The sequence below is a fragment of the Lissotriton helveticus genome, chromosome 8 (genome assembly GCF_964261635.1).
Source record: "Lissotriton helveticus chromosome 8, aLisHel1.1, whole genome shotgun sequence".
Classification (NCBI taxonomy): Eukaryota; Metazoa; Chordata; class Amphibia; order Caudata; family Salamandridae; genus Lissotriton; species Lissotriton helveticus.
In genome coordinates this window covers 1,110,899,683-1,110,908,661 of record NC_136069.1, presented here as the reverse complement: position 1 = coordinate 1,110,908,661, position 8,979 = coordinate 1,110,899,683, and the positions used below count along the sequence as shown (strand labels likewise).

General features: G+C 43.1%; 1 non-coding gene across 1 annotated transcript; it reads left to right on the top strand.

Moving 5' to 3' along the window:
• Positions 1-4,267: 4,267 nt before the first annotated feature.
• On the top strand, positions 4,268-4,365 carry LOC144774652 (small nucleolar RNA U13). The gene has a single exon (XR_013600414.1). It is a non-coding gene; the product is annotated as a small nucleolar RNA U13 (small nucleolar RNA).
• Positions 4,366-8,979: the final 4,614 nt, after the last annotated feature.

The following is an 8,979-nucleotide window of genomic DNA, read 5'->3' as shown; positions in this document are numbered from 1 at the left end:
GCTATTAAGCAGCTCTAAATGAGGGCATGTTGAGATCCAGCACTCATTTCATGTGTTACACTTTAAAAACATTGGACTTAATTTTGAGATTAGGAGATGGGCTACTCCTTCACACGTGTGGCAGATAGTCCTTCCGCCTTGTTACAAGTGTATTATTTCCTATGGCAATGGTAATTAGGCAAGCGGGATATTTGTCACTTACTTTGTGATGGACTAACGCATCCATTAAACTGTAGTCTAAATCAAGCCAATATCATTAGCTTGATACTTACTACCGGCAATCTTCATTACTCTGATTCTAGCCCTGCTTTTCACAGTCCTTATGGACAAGGTGAGTATTGATGCAGGAGGCAGGCAATTGACTTGCCCTGTATAATAAAAATATTTTGGGCCTCATTTATGAGGCCGTGCATCACTTTTACGCAGCCGGTGCGCACCAGCAGCGTAAAAAATGTGCCTTGTTGCACCATATTTACAAAGTGACGCATCTAGGTAGATGCGTCACTTTGTAAAACCCTGCGCTACATTATACCTACGCCAGGTATAATATATGCAGGGGGGGCGTTCTGACACAAGACAGAGTCATAGAAGTGACGCAGTGAAATCTATAAGATTTCACTGCGCCTCTTCTAGGACACAAATGCGTCAATTTCTTACGCCTGCCTCACAGCAGGCGTAAGACTGACGCAGGCCCTTTCACATGGGGCTTGCCCCATGTGAAAGGACACATTCCTGGAGTTGAGTCACTTTTGTGACACACTCCAGCAATGCGTCACTTTTGCGCCATACAGATACGTCAGAAATACTGACGTATCTGTAACTCCTTGCGCCATGATGCGTCATACTGTAAATATGACGCATCATTGATCTCGCAAGGAGGGCGCAGTGAAAAGTGACGCATCGCTGTTTTCACACAACGATGCGTCACTTTTCATAAATGAGGCCCTAAATATTAACAACTGAGCCCATTTATTTGATGATAACTTCCTGCCACGAGTCCCATCTTGTAGTCATAAAGCAAAACAAAAGCAGGGAGGCATCAGCTGAGGCAGAGAGGGATGGAAAGGCTGCGACGAATAACCCTGGAATCAGAGTAATGAAGATTACCTGGTGAATGATGAGGAAATTACTACCTCATCACCTTCTTCTTCATAGTCCTTACCAAGAGGATGTACTAAGAAATGTTTTTGGGTACACCCACCATAAAGTCAGGAGCAATAAAACACCTAGCAATAAACAACATTGAGAACTAATACCCCAAAAAATGGCGCCTAGAGAAAGGGCCCCATCAGCACAGAAAGAAAAAGAAATGAGAGTAGTCCCAGTAGATGAACCATAATACAGCCTAGGATGACTCCAGATGATGGGTGAGCACTCTGTGTATCTGCTGCAGGATCCAATTACCCAGGTGCAGACTATCAGAAGAGAGAATGCAAGAAGCAGGATTCCAGAGCCCAAGAAGATAGCTGACTGCCAATGAAAGACTCTGTGAAACATCAAGTCATTCTGGTTGTTAGTGTTCTTGGTTTTTAGAACATTCTGAGCACTTCACACTTACTAATGTGCTGGTGAAAATAGACAACACACTTTTTATTTAATTCTTTGCTTTCTTGCTCACTTTTTTTCTCCTTTTTAAGCTGTGAATTGTTTTGTGTTCTTTGTGTGACATTTTAAAGTGTGCTTTAAAAAGGGTAGAGGAGGACATTTTACTTGTCGTAGTGGAATTTTGTAATGAGGGGTTGTACCTGTTTTGTAGTGGGTTATCCTATACTGACCGCTTCATATTTCCCGTTCCAGGGCCTTCATAGGTCATTTCTGATCCCGATCTGCCTACACCCACTGGGTGGAGGGAGCTTTAGGTGCCGAGGTATGGGTAGGGATGTTCAGCTCGGCTGGTTGCCAACTTGCTTAAATCGGTGTTCCAGTTTTTAGAACATTCGGAGCATGTGGGGACAGCTTGCACTCAATGTAACTGCAATTGCTGCATGGGTGCTCAAAGGTGTATCAAAGGCAGTCACCTATGCAAGTCCTCACAAATTCTATGTGGTTGGCACAAGATGATTTCTCTTTTGTTTGAATCCCCCTTGGGCTGTGATATCCGGGATGAACTCATGGACATTGCTAACCCAGTCACCTGCATGTGTGGCAACATTAAGCAGGCTATAAGTGAAGCAAGTATCATCAACATCATAGAGGCTGTAGATAATCTGCTTAAACAGTGTTCTTCCCCATTTAACAAACGTAATTTAATGTCTTGTTATCCCGACAAGGTGGGCTTTTAAATCTGGTTCATAAGTCTTCAATATCTGTCAGAGCAATAAGTGGGATATTTGTTTCTAGGTGAACACATGATGGAGCACGTGTTCAGTCCCACTGTAAGTCAGATTAATTTCTTAAGGTTTTAAATTTGAAGGAAGATAAATTAAACAGATCTTAAGGTATAGGTATTGCCATTATCTACTGAGGACATTTTTACTGCATCCTTGTTGACTCTCAACTGATTGGCAAGGTGGAATCAATGTCATGCATATGCACCTTATATGCAAAGCTTTCTCTTCATTTTCTTTTAATGTATTGAATGCCTAATCACATTGGCCGCAATGTTTCCGAGCTGCCACACCTCCAGGGAGCTACATGTTTCTGCTATAAAACATAATATTTAAGGGAAGTTTAACCTTTTTTGATGATGTTATTGACAAACTCTAACAGTTGGGTGAAAGCGTTGAGTTGTTTTGATTGTCTTACATTTTTCCAACCTTTACTGACATCAAGGGACATTTGCTTTATCATGTCTGGACTGGAGACCAGCTGGTTCCGGTCTGTGACATCTTTAGTGTCCCCTTGTCTGTCTAGCATGTCCCCCTTTTATTTTCATGAACGTTGGTTACAAATCAAACGTGCTGATAACGTGACGCTGCACTTCTATTGTTTAACTGTAGTAAGCTGCAACGATTTTCTCCTGTACATTAACTGTTTGGTGACAATTAATAATCGAAATATAACAGTTTTAAAGTTGTGTATTTTGGAGTTGCTTGCGATCAGTGTAGGATTCTGGTAAACTCGAAGATGGGGCAGAAACAATGTCTGTTTTCATTAAATGTTTAAAGTGTATATTTATATTCCAAGTTCATCTCATAAATGCACCGTCTTCCCCCCCAACCCTTGTTTTTATTAGTAAACTAGCTTACCCGTCGCGTGTTGCTGCGATCTCCGAAGAAATGAAATTCAAGGAAACTCGTTATGATAAAATTCAATTTACATTGTGTCATTTTTATTGAAACTTATTCATTTTAATATGGAAAACATTTCAAAGTGTTGTTTTAATACTATTTATTTATTCGAGTGCTTGTGGATACACGATTTTTTGTTTTTCCGTCTGGTGCGTACATCAGTATTCGAAAGATTATAAGGGCCCTGGAGGGCGGATATTTTAAAAAATGTATGCTAGAAACCTTCGCGGGAGTGTACTCAACAACTTCCCAAAGTTTCCTGGCGATCGGATGAATGCTGTTTTAATTGTATTTATTTATTCGAGTGCTTGTGGATACACAAATTTTTGTTTTTCCGTCTTGTGCGTACATCAGTATTCGAAAGATTATGAGGGCCCTGGGGGGCCAATATTTAAAAATAATGTATGCCAGAAACCTTCGCGGGAGTGTACTCAACAACTTCCCAAAGTTTCCTGGCGATCGGATGAATGCTGTTTTAATTCTATTTATTTATTCGAGTGTTTGTGGATACACGATTTTTTGTTTTTCCATTTGGTGCGTACATCAGTATTCGAAAAATTATGAGGGCCCTGGGGGCTGATATTTTAAAAAATGTTACGCCAGAAACCTTTGCGGGAGTGTACTCAACAACTTCCCAAAGTTTCATGGCGATCGGATGAATGGTGTAGTAATGCATAAAGGACAAACAGACAGATAGACATAAATTCGTTTTTATATATATAGATGAGGCCATTTCAAGATGTCCGCAAGAGGATACAATGTAGTCCGTTGTCTATGTTGTAACTAAATAGAACATATGGTGGGCGGTCCTTTTAAGGGAAGAAACTACAAACCGGGACACGGATCGGCTACACTGCTGCATATAAATTAGTATAATAATGCGTCGTGTTAACAGTACAACTTTTGCTTTAGTGGACTCTTGTTTCTTGAAAACATTGTTAATAACTTGTGATTAGTTTTGAGTGTGACCCGGGCAGATGTGGACAGACACCACCGCCTCGACATTCTCACCCTCACATTCATGAGTGAATCGCATGATCTGCAGTTCCTTGCAAGTGAAGAGTGGGTTTTCACGCTTGTGCGTGACATGTGCCGTCCCATCCTTGTTATGACAGGGCACATGACCTCTGTGAGCTAAAACTAGAGGTCCATTGGAACAGTTATATTATAATTGTTAAAGATAGAGTTTAAGAATTCAATAAATTTACTTGGGTGAATAGAAAAAGGTTAACAACTAAGATTAAATGAATATGCGTATGACTTGTTATCACAGAAGGTATGTCATACAGGAGCTGACAATGGCATCAAGTGCATTATTTGTAATATGGATTAGATGCATATTTATGCTCCACTGGAGGTAATGATGTAGGGGCATATAAACTCCAGGTGGTGTTAGAACAATACATTTGCTTGGTACATAATTTTCCTGGTATAACCATAGTCTGGATATCAAAAACCTTCAGTAAGGAGGGTAAAGTACCGTAAAGTATAAGGAAGAAAGAAAGAACCAACAAGCACTCGCATTGCCAATAGGTCTCGCCTTTGGGACCTTATAAGTGTTTAGCTATGCAATATTTGATGTTGTTGCACCAAGGATATTGTGCTGGATAACTAAACACTTATAAGATCCCAAAGGCGAGACCTATTGGCTATGCCAATGTTGTTGCTTTTGTTGCAGGGGGCCGAATTTGCAGCTATGATGCAAAACTGGCCCAGATAACAAAACCGGCACTCCAGGGGTCTGGCAGCCCACTGGGGAAACACCCAGTGCCCACATGGGCCAGTCTGGCCCTGGTGAGATGTCAGAATACAGAAGCGCATTAAGTAAGGTGCTTCAGAACCATTAGGGCAGCAGTTGGAGAGCATGACTTCTGAAACCTAGTACAAAATGTGGCGACGCCAAACAATTGGGAAACTTTAAAATGTCCTGAATGCATGCACATGAATGGAAATCTAGCAAACATGAGGAAACTGACAAAAAGCATATGGGCTCAGTAGAAACCTAGCACCCTGAACTGAGTAATAGCGACTGCAAAAAGCAACACTTTGAGCACACATATGCTGAAAACACACAGAGCTGCCACCAGAGCAAGCACAAGGCTAGATAAGCAATGAAGGTGAAACTGCCCAACCCTAAAAAGAGATGCAGGTGCCCATGGATGTAATGATAACCGGGGCCAGCGCTAGGCATTGGCAGTGTGGGCAGCTGTCCAGGGCCTCACACTCAGCACACCAGCATGGGGCCCGCACTGGTGGTGTGTCCTCTTGTTTCCCTGGCGATCAATTTTAAAGAAAGGTTTTGCTTTGCAATTAGGGTCCATGGGAGGGGCCCCCCTCCCTGGGCCTCTCAGGGATGGTGTCTGGAGGCCTAGGGGAGGGAGACGCTTCCTCTTGTACCAATTGCAAGAAGACCATTCAGAGACACTGCAGGGCGCCCATTGTCCAGCATTTTAGCGCCCCCACAGTTTTAACTTTTAGCCCACAAGCAATTCTCACACCTATCGGACTGAAGGTGTGAGAATTGCTTGTGGGCTAAAAGTTAAAACTGTGAGGGCGCTAAAATGCTGGACAATGGGCGTCCCGCAGTGTCTCTGAATGGCCTCCTTGCAAGGGGTCACTTATCTAAATTAGAGGGGCCTCGCACATTCCCTTTTGGCTCTGGGCCCCACAAATCCTAGAACCGGCCCTGATGATAACCATCTCCAAGGGAGCGAAGCCACGAGGCAGCAGCCCACAAGATACTCCAGTGACTAAACTGTCAGTCAGAATCTGGGAATGCCTATGGCTAGAAGCACCCTTGTGTATCAAGCTTGTATGTTTATATTTGTGGTACAAGCTTTGCCCTTTGCCAAATGGTGGCATCCCGGAGATATGCTTGTGTTACTCTGGTATTCAAACTCCAAACCGCACTTCACCATCATACATTGCGGCAACAATGAGTGCAATGAAACCATCTGTCACCGTTCCTCTGCAAGGCTTTGTTTTGCTTAAAAATATATATTCTTTCTGGTAAATGTGCATGACCGATAAACCCGTTTACAACCCATAAAACAAAGTTCACGAGTATGACTGGCTAGCATAATCACAGTTGTAATGTTATGAGTGAGATAAATTTAAAGATTACACGGATATATGCTTAACTTCTGTGCTGAAAATGGTAAATGAAAGAGCTGTTTCTAATGCGGGGCAAGACACCTGGAATAGATTACCTTAACTCGTAAAAAGAAATTCGACAAGGTGCAGTGTGGTCGTAAAATAGGACTTCTTGCAACACCTTTGAAGATTCTCCTTCCTTGCTCTTTAATGAGCCTGAACATTGTGAGGCAGCGAACACACATGTGGCACAGTGAGTGAGCTCTGCCAAAGCCGGTGGAAAACACATCGACCAGTAATCACGTTACAGCTTGGTGCATATTCCGGATTTGAAACCTCATTACATCAAACACTGGCAAAGCCAACAGGACTGCGTTTTGCCTGCGACTGCAGAGCTAATGGCTTTGCCATTGTTTTTTATGAATACTGCCTAAAAGAGAAAAAAAATCGAATTCTGTGTAGCATCAGCAAAACAACAAAAGTACAACAAAATGTATATGTATCATTCATGTGTGATACTAAGTCAGTTCAGCTTACAAATGGATGAATTTGCACACATGCATTACCAGACTTGGAACTCCTTCAGTTGGCAGGCATCAATCTTGGAGTGGTTATTCAAAAAAGTAATTTATGAATGTGCCCAAAAGATGTCCATTTTGAAAAAGCTGCAGCTTAGCAGCAGATTGGAGCTGCCGGTTTTTGCTTTTTATTAAAAAAATAAAATAATATGACGACCGCTGCAAGAGTGCTTTGGGACCCAGAAGAGAGGGTAGGAAGAGGAGTCAGCGCTGGGGAGGTGCAATGGGGAGTGAGGAGGAGAGTGACAATAGGTTTTTGGTGATATATAGCTAAAGCTCTATATAGGCAAGACCTAAAAATAGTATGAGATTTGGAATATTTGTGGCCTCAATTGAAGGAGCATTCCAATATGCCAACAAAAAGAGAGCATGCATTAGGAGCAAAAAAATGCTAATGCAAAAATCCATCATAGTGCTTCATATTTTAAAAATAGCACTATGGGCATATTCTCAAGAACGTGTGATAACCATTGCAAAAGTAACTTAACGGCAACTTCCAACATCGCAGTCTATCACGGGAAAATTACGTCATGTTAACGAAGCATTCTCACATGGCGGCGCCATGCGATATACTCCAGATAACGCGTCAACTGACCGAGTTAAAATCAATGCCACGCCGCAAAAAATGCAAACCGCGAACGCAAAAAAAGCTGCGATGAGGCCAATCGTGATACAAAAATCCACGAAAACCAGCTACAGGCCTGCAATTTACACGCGTCAGGCGGGATAAATCACCATAAAACTAGAAAAAAAGCTGCATCTTAGCAGCAGATTGGAGCTGCCGGTTTTTGCTTTATATCAAAAAAATAAAATAATGTGACGACCGCTGTGGGTGTACCTTGGGACCCAGAAGAGAGGGTAGGAAGAGAAGTTAGCGCTGGGGAGGTGCAATTTGGAGTGAGGAGGAGAGTGACAATAGGTTTTTGATGATATATAGCTAAAGCGCAATATAGGCAAGACAGAAAAATAGGATGAGGTTTGGAATATTTGTGGCATAAATTGAAGGAGCATTCCAATGTGCCAACAAAAAGAGAGCATGCATTAGGAGCAAAAAAAGGATGATGCAAAAATCTATCATAGTGCTTCGTATTTTAAAAATAACACTATGGGCATATTCTCAAGAATGTGCGATAACCATTGCAAAAGTAACTTAACGCAACTTCTGTCACGGGAAAATTACACCATGTTAACGAAGCATTCTCAACATGGCGGCACCATGCAATATACTCCAGATAACGCAGCCACTGACCGCGTTAAAATCAATCCCACGCCACAAAAAAAGCTGCGATATGGAGGAAATGGTGTCCACAGTCATCAGTGGGGAGACGGTGGCTGGAGTCGGGGGACCAGCCACTGCTCAACATGACCGGACACAACAGCACCAGGGCGAGTAACAACCAGGGACTGGGGGGACAGGAGGAGATTGACACAATGGCACACATGTACAATTGAGCAGAGCACTTCTGCGGACAAACCACGCCCCAGCCCCCAGCCCCCAACTCCCACCAAGAGACCAATGTACCCAAGAATGCAACATCTCAGCACTGTATAAGCATAGAAGTCAAAGACACATCGCAGGAAAGGGATGAGGGGCTGCAAAATCAGAGCAGCAGGGTCCACTCCCCCAAAATGCAGCACACACACATAACATGCAGAGCACATGAACACTGACAACAATGTGTCACAAAGCTCAACACGTCCACAACAGAACACAGGACACAACTGGTGCTGACTGTGTGTAGACACTGGCCAATCACAAGTGGCATTGCAGGGAAAAATGAGTTGATAATGTTCAAGTACAAACACATACACGCCTGTAGTCGAAATGTCCACTGTCCCCATCAAAGAGGCAGCTCCTCCCTAAACATGTACATTGCGACAACATACATGTGAACACATTGTGAACTGCAACGAGGACACCCCACCCCATGCACAGACCACACAGCAGGCAGCACCCACCACCACAGCTCCCTCCCAGGACCCCCACGAAGAACACATGGCCTTCCAACGCCTTGTGTTGGGGTGCCAGGAGCAGCTGACTGAACAGTTGCGGATGGGCTTCGGCCACATGGCAGACA